We start from the raw sequence: 14,818 nt of genomic DNA on the forward strand, positions 1-14,818 counted from the left end.
TATCAGTAATTCAAGAAATATATTTTTTTATGTTTTATTATTTATTATTCTCAAGAAATGTTAACAATAAAATTAAATTTATTAAATTTGATAAATTCAAATTAACGCATTTTAAAGTGTTTAAATCTAAAAAATTGTTTAAATTTAAATATTTTTTAACAAATTTTTAAAAGGAGCTCATTAATCCCAATTTCATCATTAGGATTTTAGTAAGAAAAATTATTTTGTATCATCTTGCCTTCTCATCCGGCAGTCTTTTTCTCCCCCCTGTTTCTAAGAACTAGACCAATAAGTGAGGCATTTTCCTTCAAAAAATTTATTAAATTATGAGTGGTTAGGTTCTTTAACTTGCTTTTTAATACATGGTGTAGTGTCTTGCAAGAACAACCTAATCTAAAATCAGACCAATGCACAATAAGCTTTGTTTGAGACAGCTTGATTACAATTTTCTAAAGCGATTTTCCAATACAAATTTTTTTGAACTAGAATTTTTTGCATTGAAAAGCTGCTTTAGAAAGCAGGAAGAAATTATCTCAAACAAAACCTTAGTTTATGACAGTTTCTTGCTACTTTTTACAATAGCTTTCTAGCACAAAAAATTTAAAGAAATAATAATAAAAAATAGTTCAAAATGAAGCCCAAGTTGGTTGCTCTTTTATTTATTTATTATAATTCATCTCTTCATAGGACCCATCATTCTTCATCACATAGTTATAATGATGTATAATTTATGACTTATGATGTTATATACTAATTGATAGATTGTTGAATAAGTATTATGCATTTGTATGTGTGTTTGAATATGGTCTAAAGTGGGTCTGGTGGCCCGTGTGCATGTTTGGATAATCTGAACATTTTCCCTTGGGGACCCATGGCGTTTGGTTTGGCGTCAACACGACTTTGAGCTCTCTGCCTTTTGGCAAAAATAATTTGGGTGTTGTGATGTTGTTCTGATCTTACATTCAAAACTTAAAATTAAATCTTCAACATTTATTTGAATATTTTAGGTTCAATAGCATGGGACGTTTCGATTTTTTGTCTACTAGGATTTTGGTTTCTTAGCTGTCATCTTTTCATTTTGCTCTCTCTCACCATTCTCCACCTTTCGGCTCCACCGAAGGAAGTTTTCTTTTGTGTTTACTTATAGTTTTTTCTCTTTCATTCAGGATGAAACATCCTAGTTCCTTTTTCACTCAAGATTTCCCAAATCTTCCATCTAAACCTATCCCTACTTTTCAAAATTTCTTCTCATCCATTAATCTACCAAACCCCGACCCCAATAAAAACTCTATAAACTAGAAAGCTCTGATTGCTTTAAAAAAAACCCTACATCATCTCCTTTTCCTGTTAATTACATCCCTCCATTAGATTCAGTCATTCATTTTTCAGATCAAGAGGTTTCTAATGGAACAAAATATTGGGATCTATGCTTGGTGGGCTATGTCATTAGTTAGCGACCGTATTATGAAGCTCTCCATGCTCAGGTTAAAAAAGTTTGGCAATTAAAAGATAATCTATCTTTAATTATTCTTAATGAGGGTCTTTCTTCTTTAAATTCTCAAATTTTGAAGACTATGAGATGGTTTGGGCCGGTAGCCCCTGGATCTTTTTTGAAAAATCATTTGTATTTAAAAAATGGACACCATTATTTAGAACTATTCGAGAAGAGTTTACTTCAATCCCTCTTAGATCAAGATTCATGATCGATATTCCTCTTATATGTTAGATTCCCTCTTGTATTTCTAAGATTGCAAGCATTATTTCCCCTCCACCAGCTATTGACTCTCTAACTGTGGCTAGAATGCGACGCACCTTCGCTAAGGTTTGTATGCAAGTTGAAAAAGACACAACTCTTCTAGATTCTATTACTATTTTATTGGCTTGGAAAACACAAAACCTAAGTGTTCAGTATGATTGGAAACCAACTCTTTGTTCTGGATGCGGATTTCTAGCACAAACTAATAACCAATGGACTTCAAACCCGCAATAAAAAGCTATTGAATCTGCTACTTCTAGGGGGAGAAGTAGAAGTAAAAAAGCCTAATACTAACATGATGCAATATTCTATCTATCCTGTTAGGGAGCCTATTGCAAAAAATTAAAGAATTGAAAAGGCTAGTACTACAACTCCTTTAAAGAAAACTACTCAAGGTCATATGACTATTACTGACACTATATATTCAAAAAATTCAAACCTCCCTTCACTACCAAACCTTAATCTCGGCTCTATTGATTTTAGGCTTTCAACTTTGTAAATATAACATGGATAACAACATCATTTCTCCTAACAAATTTGGGATGCTTCCTCATGGGATGGAAATGACTATACACATTATCTTATCTTCTCATTCGAATTTGTTATCCAATGCTCCTAAAAACAAAATTAAGCAAGTTAAAAACATTACAAACACAAAGGTTAAGCATCTAGCCATCCAAAACCAAAAAAAATGTCAAGTTTGAATATTGCCTCTTGGAATATTAAGGTCTTCAATGGTTTGGATAAATTTCTATGTTGTAGGAATCTTATCCAAGAATTCAAGTTAAAATTCATTGGTATTTTAGAAGCTAACATTGGTAGAAAGACTAATATGAATTTGAATTTTTTTCTTTCTCACAAGCTTTTTAATATGGAAGGTAGCTATAACAACTTTCAGTTCTCTAATCCTGGGAGAATTTGGCTCAAATGGGATTCATCTTGTATCACCTTCTCGCATATTTATTCAGATAGTCAAATGATGCATGGGATCATTTATTCTCATTTGTCTCAACATTTATTTATTCCTGTAGCATATGTTTCTAATTCTATAGATGAAAGAATACTATTATAGGATAATATCAGAAATTTGGCTAATATTATTAATGATATTAATCAACCTTGGTTGGTGTTAGGAGACTTTAACCGATGTAGGAACAATAAAGAAAAAGAGGGTGATCTTTTTGTCTCCTCCGTTGTTGTTCATGATTTTAAAAACTATGATATTTGATACTACTCTTATTGACCTTGCATCAGTAGGTTTGCCTTTTTCTTGGTTAAACAATAAATAAGACCAGCCTATTCACATTATGCTTGATAGGGTGCTTTCTAGTAGCATATGGCTTGATATTTATCCATCCTCATATTATAAAGCGCCTTCTGCTAGAGGATCAAACCATTCTCCCTTATTTATCACCCCCAGCACTTAGATAAATATAAACATAGGTTTTCATACAAAAATTTACAGTGCAATCTTCCATATTTTAGAAAACACCTTATAGATATTTTTGCTACTCCTATGTTAAATATTGATCGCATTACCTCTTTATATAAAAAGCTTTTATTTCTTAGAAACTTTTTGAAGGTTACAAATTGGAATTCTTTTACTTATCTTCAATAGAAAATGTCGGGCTTACAGCTTGAACAAGAGTTTATGTTTAATCAAATTTGTAAGGATCCTCTTAATACTTTACTTATCGAGAGGAGTATTGTCATTAATAAAAGTCTCTCATCAACCATTACAGCCTAGTCTTCTTGGATTGTCCAAGGGGAAAACAAAATAGCTTACTAAAGGAGAAGATGATATTGGCTTCCTATATAGGAATATAAATAGAAGAAAAAATCGGAATTTAATAAGACAGCTTTCCACTGATAATCATATTTACTCTTCTCATGAGTAAATTGCTTAAAAGGCTATTGATCACTTAAAAATATTATTTAATCCTACTTGCTAGATTGCTTCTTTATTTTCCTTTCTAGCTGGAAAAGTCATTCCTCCTCATCTTACTTCTCTGTTGTTGGCTCCTTTTACTGACAATGAGATTTGTGATATTGTGTTTGAATCTAACAACTACTCATCTCCAGGGACGAATGGGTATAATTTTTCTTTCTATGTTGGGACATCATTGGTTCTTTGGTTTGCGAAGCTTTGAATCATTTTTTTTATTGAAGGTTATCTTCCTAAAAAGGTGAAGGTTACTAATATTATTCTTATTCCTAAAAGACAACACTCTAATGGCATTAATGATTATAGACCTATCTCGTAATGTAATATTTTTTTACAAAATTATTGCATCCATAATCAAACATATTATGCATCTAATTGTGCACCCTGCTCATTCTAGATTCATTACTAGCAGAATTTCTATGGATAATGTGCTTTTAATTAGAGAAATTATTTTTGATTTCAGATGGAAGGCCAGCTTGAAATTTTTGTTGCAAAAATTGATATTTATAAGGCTTTGGATTCTATCTCTAAAAATTATATTCTTTAAAGGCTTCAACAAAAAGGCTTTCTTGATGTTTTCATCTTTTGAATAAAAGCTTTTCTTCATAATGTTTACTTCTCTATATAGAGCCAAAGGATTTTTCAATTCTAGTATTGGGCTAAGATAAGGATGTTCTCCATCGCCATATCTTTTTTGCATTGTCCCATCTTTCCTTATGGAGTCTGCTATATTAAAAAATAAATTTTCTGGTATGAAATATGGTAATCTACATGTGTCACATCTTCTATATGCAAGATAATCTTATGATGTTTGGAAAAGATACTGATTCTAACCTACATTCTCTTAAAAACATTCTTAAGCAATTTTCTGTAATCTCTGATTTGAATATCAATCACTCTAAAAGCTGTATTTTATTTTCCAATAACACTAGAAACCATCATCAATTGGTTACTATTATAAACCTTCATCTTGAAGAAACCAGTTTAAATATCTTGGTTTCCAATAACACTAGAAACTAGTTTAATTTTAATATTGTTCTTATATTATGTTGCATAGCTGTTGGTGGAATTTTGAAAACAAGTTTTGAAAATATTGGTTTTCTTTGGGACTTCAAATTGAATTCTAAAATCAAATTATCTCATTAGAAAAAGTATATCACCTCGAGAGGAGAAAATAAAATTTCACAATGATATTCAAACTTAGAATTATGAAATTCATCTTGAATATCGTGATCAGATACTAAAGAGAACTTCATATGGCCCCGAAGGGTCAAAATGAGGTTCTACTGAATATCCAGCTACAATATTCAAGAAGTGTGATCGTTGATTTCACATAGAAAGAGTTATCAAAGAAAGGTGTATCTTTCCGAAGGGAAGAAATGCCATTCGATGATAATTCTTTGATTATGATAATAACGATCACTAGTATTTTAAGTTTTCCCAAAGAAATTCAATTGAATTTTGAAAAATCAATTTTTAAAATCAGGTGTGTGTGGTTCTAAATCTCCAACGAGCATAAGCCATAGTAGTTAATTACATCATAGGGAGACAAAGTTCCCCACAAAAACTCTCGATTAAAATAGTAGCAAAATTTTGTCAGATTTTCTAGAAATGGTATAAAAAAGAGAGATGAATTTTGGAAACTCAAAAGGGAATGGGTCAAAATTGAGCAGTTATTATCGAAATCAAGGGAAGAAAAGTATGGAACACTTTGAGATTCCAAAACCATCCAGAAGTGTCCCAATTTAATCTAAGTGTTGGGCTTTATATTTTGGATTGAAATGATTTTAATTAGAGTTGAGCGTTTTATTAGAAATTTGGGATTAGATTCTCGAAGTTTGGGGTCTTATAATCAAAGATTTCCCTGGATCCTAAATCTAATTTGGACACTGGATCACAGTCGTCTGAACCTAACTGATGCAGTGCAATGTCTGGACTTACCCTGACCTGGATTGGTCTTTTATGAAAGAGTGGAAGTGACGTTTCATTTAAGGTTTTGGAGAGCTAGGGCCGACATCTAGAGATTTCTCTAATTGGCCCCTTTGACTTATATTGGGTGCACAATGCTAAGGACTAATGCAATTAAAATTTTGACTCTTTTAATTTATTTCTAATGCAATGCATGCTAGTTAACGACTTCAAATCAAATATGCTAGGAAGTTAAAAAATGGCTTAGAAAATAATTTTTTAGAAGACTGGACTGTGGACCTCCGAAAGAGCACCGCTCATGGGATACGAATGCAGAGGGTACGGCTGCACTATCCAGTAGGACAAAACGATCGTAGGCCTCTACACTCGATATGAATGGGTCGATGGAAGGGCAGATTGGGTCGTGCATACGAATAACCATTGGGAATAGAGGCTTTCACCAACACATCCCCGATGGGTAGCAATATACATGACCTAGTCACGGGTTTCCCCCACCCGAAAAAGTTCGAATGGGATTTAGTAGATTATGGGAACCAAGTTTCCCACAGGCGCAAGCCCCCGTGGTTAATTATATCCCAGGCCGGAGCCCGAGAAAACTCTCGATTAAGGATCATGCATTATCTCTTCCTAAAGTGTGATCGGCACGAAGAGGTAGACTAGGAAATCCTATTCAAAGGGAAGAAAGGTCTGAAGAGGCTGAATCAACATGCGTGGCTCAAACTAGCATTCGGAGGCTCTAGGGTACTAAACAGAAACTCGAGAAAATCAAAGTTAGGCATTTGATCACATGCATGAGAGAAGGATGGAGGTGGCGTCATCCTGTGACACAGATAAGTAGGATTTAGGATTCCTGAAATGAATGGACCTACCTGCTATTTAAGGCATACTATGAGACCGAATGTAGTTGCCTCAAATCCTAAATCTAGTTTGGACTTAGTGTTCGACACACACTAAGACCAGTGTCCTAGCTAATGCTATGCAAAACCTGGACTTACCCCGGCCTGGATTAGGGAGCCAGCTAACCACCTAATCGTTTTAAAACCATGCTATCTAGTCAATTATGAAAGATGGGTGGGAGGTATAGTTATTTGGAAATAGAACCGACATCTAGAGAGCTTCCTAAGTGATCCTGAACATATGTGGGTCAGATGCTTCTAGCTAATACAATTAAATTTTTAATTAGTTGGTTACTAATGCAATGCATGCTAGTTAAAATGTCAGCTCATGAATGCTTTTGATTTTAAAAACAGGTTTAATATAAAATAATTTTTAGAAAAGACTGGGTCTCCCTAGGTCCGGCACTTCATCCTCATAGGCCAGATTATCCGGACTCTACCCGCAGGCCGAGAGATGTCTTATAGCAAGGAGAGAGAAGATGCAATAATATGCATGCGACCCCGGACGATTCCGACAGTTCCCTATGTTCGTTAGGTTTCTATGTTATTTAAATCTTAAAATTTTAGAAATTAGTTATGAGTAGAAAAGTTTTATAATCCTTAGAAGAGCCTACGAAATCCAGGCGAAAACAAAAACGGTATGCAAGAAATAAACCTAGAAAAAGCAGGTATTTCTACTGCGCAACCAGGAAAGCACATCAATATAAATCCCAAAATAAATCATCTAAATGTCCATAGGCAAACTGACCTTATTACAACTAGAATTTGCAGAAAATAGAGTGGCCGGGCACCACTGTCAACAATCCGGATTTCTAAGCCTATGACAGACGCAAATGACTTTGAGTGGGATATTGATCTTCAGTCTTCTGGGTGTCTTCTTTTCCTTGGACTCCTTGGAACTCTCATCCTTGGACTCCTTGGATCTCTCCTCCTTGGTCTCCTTGGATCCGTTGTGGCTTGAATATCCAAACGAAGAGACAATTCACCCTAGGTAGGGGGCATTGCATTTTCTCTTTGTATATGTAAAGCCATCCCACTTGATCTCCCAAGTAGAAGAAGACTCTCCCCTATGAGGATGTCTTCTTCTTTTGGGATTCAAGTGGGATAAGAATATCCCAACTCAAATATTACTTTCATAACTCTTAACAAATTTATTACAAACAAATTACATTAATTGAAAGCAGTAAATCTAAGAATCCCTGCAAGGTTATCCTAATAAAAATCATCCCAAGCAGTTTATATGAAAATGAAAATGCTAACACCAGTGACCCTGAGATTTTGACACGGTTGAGCTTGTAGACTGTCCTCGTAAGTTTCTCCTCTTGAATCCTCGATCAAACGAGCTCCGGATCGAGTGGATCGAAACTTTGACCGTCCAAGCCTTCGGGTCGCCGGGATCTCGCCGTCGGCGAGCGTTTTCTGTCCGGATTCGAAGAGGGAAGGTGGAGGAAATATGTGGGAGCTCTCACAGAAAGTTTGGAGGCCTGAGGTGGTCTCTCCAAAAAGCAAGTGCCAAAAAAGTCCAAAATATGGATTGATTTTTAATATTTAAGGAGCCTAAACCTAAGTTGAACGGCCTAGATCTAATCAACAGTCAATTTGGAGGGAAAAGGGAGTGATTAGGCCGTGGTTTTCAAATCCAAAACGTAGGGGGTGAGTTAATGCATTGAATAGGCCATTAACTCCTCTTAAATAGGTGTTTAAGACCTATTTAAGACCTGATTTGACCAAGTCAACGATTGACTTGGTCAAATCAGTCAAGGGGGGCCCATGGGGAGGTGTTATTGGGCCATGAAATAGGTTGGATTGGATTTAACTTGAATTGGGCTCTTAATGGGTCTAATGAGTAAATATGACCCATTAAGGCTTGAGTTGACCAAGTTAAAGTTTGACTTGGTCAATTTAGCCCATTTAAACCCACTAAGTGATTTGAATGAGTTTGGGGAGATATCAAATCAATTTAAACTCAAATTAGGTTCAAAAGACCTTAATGGGTCAATTTGGGTCGACCCTGGTTGACCTGGTCAACCAGGTTGACTCAAAGCCCGGATATGGGCAAAATCGAGGTCAACATGGACTTCCTCAGGTCCGGCACCTCGTCCTCATAGGTCAGACTATCCGGACTCTACCCGCAGGTGTGGAAGAGTCTAAAACAAGGAGAGAGTAGTGCAGAAATAGGCATGCGACCCCGGGGTCGATCCCCAACTAATTTCCTAAATTTGTTATCTTTCTATGTTATTTAAACTTACTAAATTTTAAACTTTAAGGTTATGAGTATAAGAATTTTTACACCCTTACGAGTCTCACGTATCCATGCAAAAATAAAAGCGGTACACAAACACTAAAAAACTAAGAAAAGCAGGCAATCCTAAAGGCAATCATTTCAACACATCAAATATAAATGAATTAATTAATAAATGTCCATAGGCAAAGTTGCCTTGCTTATTACGAACCAAAATTTATAGAAAATAAGGTGGCCAGGCACCACTGACAACAACTCGGATTCTAAGCCTAGTAGTGACGCAAGTGATTTTGAATGGGATACTCTTTGTCTTCAAATCTTCAATCTTGTACTCCTCCAGGCTCCTTTTCTTCGGGCTCCTTGGATTCTTCGTAGTAGGCTACCCAAATGGATAAGAGGGCACTTCTTTTGAGGGGAAAGCCACTATTTCCTCTTTGGGTAGGGAAGAAGTGATCCAAATTTAGATCTCCAAATAGAAAAGGGCTACTCCTTTAAGGGGTGTCTTTTTCTCTTTGGAGTCCAAGCTTTGAACCTATATATCCCAATTCAAGACTCCAATTTCACAACACTTTACATTTGCTCAAATTACATTTATATAAAATCAAAATTCTAGACTCTCCTGCAGGGTTATCCTAAGCAGTTAATAAATCAAAATATTCCCAAGCAGTTATATATATGCAGAAAAGTAAATAAACACACTGGCCACACTCTTTTTATTATTTAAGGGCTTTAGCAGCTGAAGCACATATGCAAGCATTATTATAATTGAAATATTTTTTTATTTAGCCCCCTTTTTATCGCCCTACATGAGCGTGTCCACCTGCAGAAAATTATGTGAACATCCAGATCGCTCATATCCTAAAGATAATCTAGTCATCAAACACATCAATCATCCACAGAGTGCATTAAAAAAAGTAAGCAAACACAACAAGGCAATTTCATCCGCAATATGCAGTAAATTCATGAAAAATCCGGCACACAATAATAAAGTAAACACCGGCCTAACCTAGATCTAGAGTTGGTTGTCCTAGTAAATCATCTAAAGTGTGTGTAAAAGATCGTGTGGCTGGGTAGATCCTAGATTGGGTGATTAGTTAGAGTTATCTAAAAAATTGAGTTTGTTGAGGCATGAGGGAAATTTTTGTTAGAATTTAAATATTAATATATTAAGAATTTTATTTAAATATATTTAGAGGTTAATTGATTACTACCTTTGTTTCACACCGAGACCGTGAAGTTTATTCCACCTTCCTTGGGGCTAAGCTAAAAGCCTTATAGGCCTAGGTTACCCAGTAGTAATCGGAGTTGATTAAGTTAATTTAAGTTGGTTGAAATTAATAGGAGTGGATTAATATTAAAGAGGACTAATTACTGATTTTAAAATATGGGTTGAGAATTTTATTAACCTACCTGAAAAATTCTTGAGTTTGAAAGGGTTAATGGGCTTTAAGAGCTTATCCGGATGTGTTAACTAAGGGGCTAAAATTTGATTTTTTAAATTAAAGTTAATTTTAAAGGTTTCAGATTTTTAACAAATACTAGACCTTATTATGAGTTTTTAGACATGTGGCACACCCGATGTAGAGTTTTTTATGAAAAGTTATAATTTTTAGAAGTTTGAGCCTATATTTGAACTAAGGTTGACCGAAAAGTTGACTTTTTGGCTTTGATCAGATTTTGGGGGTTTGAAATTTTCACTGAATAAGAGTTGAATTAAGGTCAGTTAAAGATATTTTAGATAATTTTTGGAATTAATCTTGATTTCCTAGAATTTTATTAAGACTAAAAGGTTAATTGAGGGATTAATCCTAAGTAGATTAATTAGGGAGCCTAATGATCTCCAAAAAAATCAGTGAAATATCTTCTATGGGTAAGTGATATTACTAAGTTTATTGGTTCAAAATCTCAAGTTAGGAGAGCATGCATCCTAAAAAAAAAATCTAAGTTTTCTATACAAATCCTTATTTTTTGTCCTTGAGGATGTCTCTAAGTTATATATGATTAAGTCAAGGTCACTAACCATTTACAAACAACATATGGAAGTACACAAAGATAGCACTTATATCCTTAAATCTAGGAGTTCCTAAAGTAGGTGGTGTGTGTAGTCCTATACATGCAAGATCCTAAAGGAACACAACATATAATTATATTAAATACTAAGTTAGTGAACAAAATACCTTGGCCCACTAACTATCCCCCATTGTTTTTACCCAAGTGCTCCAACTCATGTTCAAGATTTTCAAGACCCCACTCAAAACTCTTGAGATTTAATAAAATATAATTTTAAAATTTAATTATATATATTAAAATAGATTGATCTTAAGAATTCTAGAAAATTTAAAATATTTCAAAATAATTTTCAAACAAATCCCATAATTTATTACATAAAAAAACTTTAAAATCAATTTAAAATCTATTTAAATAAAATGGATAAAGGAACTGAATGTGTCGGCCTAACGGAGGACACGCGGGTTACACGGCTGAAATGAGACACGGGCTTGGTACCGCTCAGTACTGCTCGGTGCTGAACAATACTGAGCTTAATGATACTCGGTATTGTTCGGTACTGAGTGATATTGCGCTCGAGGATGCTTGGTATTGCTCAGTACTGAGCAATACTTAGTTCAAGGAAACTCGGTATTGCTCGGCATTGAGCAATGCTGAGCTTCAGGATGCTCGGTATTGCTCGATACTGAGCAATACTGAGCTCAAGGATACTCGGTATTGCTCGATATTGAGCAATACTAAGCTCAAGGATGCTCGGTACTGAGCAATACTGAGCTCAAGGATGCTCGGTATTGCTCGGTACCGAGCAATATTGAGCTTGTTTTCCCTCTCTTTTTTTTGGTTTGTTCTTTCGGTCCAGCCGACCAAATCTTTTAAAATTTTGAACCTAAGTCAAGCACATGAACGGGGACAATGGGGGCACATTCATTTGGCCTAAAACACACTGGGTACAAAGCTAAATAAACCTATTTATTGTGAGCTAGATTTAAAGTTTCTGAGGGATTATACCGTTGAATCTTCAAAGTCTTCAAACGGTTGAGCTTGTATATTGTCCAAGTGTAGATCCCTAGCACAAGTCCACTCCCAAAAACACTTGGATCAACCGCTACAAGGCTGGAGAGTTGTTACGAATAGAGAATTTTCTCTCCGGTCCTTGAGGGAAATTGAGAGTGTGTCTATTGATAAAAAAAAAAAAAAAACTTTTCTCCTCTCAACTTTTTGCCTTATTCAAATGACATGGGCTATCTTGGACGGTTGTGATGCATCAGAGTCCTCCCCTAGATGTCCAACACCTTTCCAAAACCGTTGGAAGGCTGCCCCAAAGGCTGGAACGGCCTTGCTTCCATTGGATGGACTACTTCTATTTAAAGCTAAACCAAGCCCTGAGCTTGGTTAAAAGAGCTCTAAGTGAGCTTTTGGATGTAAATAGGTGATCCTAGAGCAGACTAAGTCAAGAGAAGGTGGCTTAGAATGTAATAATGCCCTCTTGGAAAGATTTGAAGCCTAGAGTTGACTGTTTTGACTAGTCAACGGGTCAAAGGAGGCTGAGGTGGCATGGGGGGGAGGTAGAAAGTTATTTGGTATGGCTCAAAGCTTTGGAGCAATGTATTTGGGATTCAAATGAGTATTTAAACATTTGGTGGCTTTGACCAAATACTTAAGGATTGACTTGGTCAAAGTTATTTGGTTTTAACTCACCCATGGATGGGACACATCCAAGGCATGAGACGGGGTGGAATCAAAGTTTTGAAGGATTTGACTGGGTTAAACTTGATTGAAACGAGTGATTTTATCTAAAGGGGTTGAATGTGACCTCATACAAAAATGAGGTCAACAATAGCTAATATGATTCTATTATGGCATTGCAATTTTATAATCTACTTTCCTTGATGTTTAACAAATTTTGTGGTGCTCTGAAGTTGGAAGCCACTCAGCCAAGAACATATCCCAGTTTGCATCCCCAAGCTCCCCTTCAACATTTTTGTTAAATTCAGAAAATTGGAAAGGAAAAAGGCTTAATTTTATGGCACAAATTTGTCCCTATTTATAGATCTTTATAAGATATCTTGATAAAGAAATAAATAATTACATAATAATATATAATTTCTCTAATATAATCATTCCTAAATCAGCCATTTAAATGTGAAAGGAGATCAGCGTGATCCAGGTGAGCCTCCCATGGATTATCATCCTAGCCGTGGGATCAGAATGCCAAGGGACGATAGGGATTTAACAATTTCAAAAGTGCAAGAGCCAGTAAACAATCTAATTATCAAACATGAGGTTCATATTTGCTAATTGGATTGTTGGCAGGCTCTTGCGCTATCCCTCTATATGTCTACCCACTATTAACTAACTCGCTTTTATGTTCTTCAGACTATCCTCAGGTGCGAGTGAGATCTGATCCAATGGAGTGTAGGCCGCCCATAAGGGGAGCTATCCTTCATGTTGTGATATAAGATAAAAGGAGAATTATTTGCATATTTATCACTTATCCATAACTGAGAGAACTTATGTTTAAATCATCATATTAATTTGCTACCTTTACCAAGATAGGCATAAAATGCAACACTTTCTTAACTCTGTATTGGGAAATATTACTTGCCAAGCCTTCTCTTTCTGGGGTTCTTAATATAGCTGTGCTTAACCATTTTATCAATAATTTTTTTTACTATATTCTAACCGGCTTCTCCAGACAGCTTGTGCTGAATCTTCACTGCTATCACATATTTCATTGAAAGAGCATGATATAGAGCCTACATAAAAGTTGGTTGTATTTAGGCTTCATTTGGGATAGCTTTTTTGCTACTTCATAAAGCAACTTCCTAGTATAAAAAATAAAATTTGTGTACTAAAAAACTACTTTAAGAAGCCCTCCTATGTACCTTGTGTCAAATTAAAATTTTTGTACTGAAAATTGCCTCTTTTGCATATTTTATAGAACGCCTACAAAATACGAGTTGCTTTGGTGTAGTCATCGACTAGATTCGGGAACTTCGAGAGAAAGAGCGTTGCGCGTGCGTGAGGAAATGCAGAGCAGGGCGGGGCAGCAAGCCTGATTTGAACTTTATGGGTTAGAAGTTAGGATGTGAGCTGAAGCAAGAAGGAGATTGAGAATTTGAGGTCAATCTTACTAGTTAGAATAATCTTTTTTTTATTTAAGTTGATTTATGTATGTATAATGAAATTTTTTATGATAATTATATTTATTAATTGATTGTTCTGAACTTTGTAATTATAATTATTTATATTTTAATGTTATGATCTTAAGCAATTTTTTTCTTATTTACCAAACGGGTGCTCTAACCAACTGAGCTACAAGAGCACCAAAACTGTTACGGGCTAGAAAATACGCGGCGATAGAGGTTTAATTCTGCGTCTTAGCGTTGAACGGATAACTAACTCACACACAGAGAACACAAGATTTTTAACGTGGAAAACCCTTGAAAAGGGAAAAAACCACGAGGCCTAGCCCAACTGAAAATGATTCCACTAAAACTTTGAATCGGTTACAAATGGTTGAATCACCTTCAGGGGTGTTCAGATTACAACTGGTTACTATAAAAAAGGAGTCGGGTGTTAGACCTAGTATCACTTGGAAGATCGGATGTCGATAGTCCGGACGTGAGCTGAGCGTGGGGTCTGAATGTCGGGCCTTGAGTGACGTCGGGTCTTCGGCAGGACGTCAGGTCTTTGGCAGAACGTCGGGCCTTAAGCAGGACGTCGGGCCTTTGGCAGAACGTCAGGCCTTAAGCAGGACGTCGGGCCTTAAGCAGGACGTCGGGCCTTAAGCAGGACGTCGGGCCTTCAGCAGGACGTCGGGCCTTAAGCAGGACGTCGGGCCTTAAGCAGGACGTCGGGCCTTAAGCAGGACGTCGGGCCTTAAGCAGGACGTCGGGCCTTAAGCAGGACGTCGGGCCTTTGGCAGAACGTCAGGCCTTAAGCAGGACGTCGGGCCTTAAGCAGGACGTCGGGTCTTCAGCAGGACATCGGGCCTTAAGCAGGACGTCGGGCCTTAAGAAGGACGTCGGGTCTTCAGCAGG

This window comes from Dendrobium catenatum, unplaced genomic scaffold, assembly GCF_001605985.2.
Source record: "Dendrobium catenatum unplaced genomic scaffold, ASM160598v2 fragScaff_scaffold_621, whole genome shotgun sequence".
NCBI classification, from domain to species: Eukaryota; Viridiplantae; Streptophyta; class Magnoliopsida; order Asparagales; family Orchidaceae; genus Dendrobium; species Dendrobium catenatum.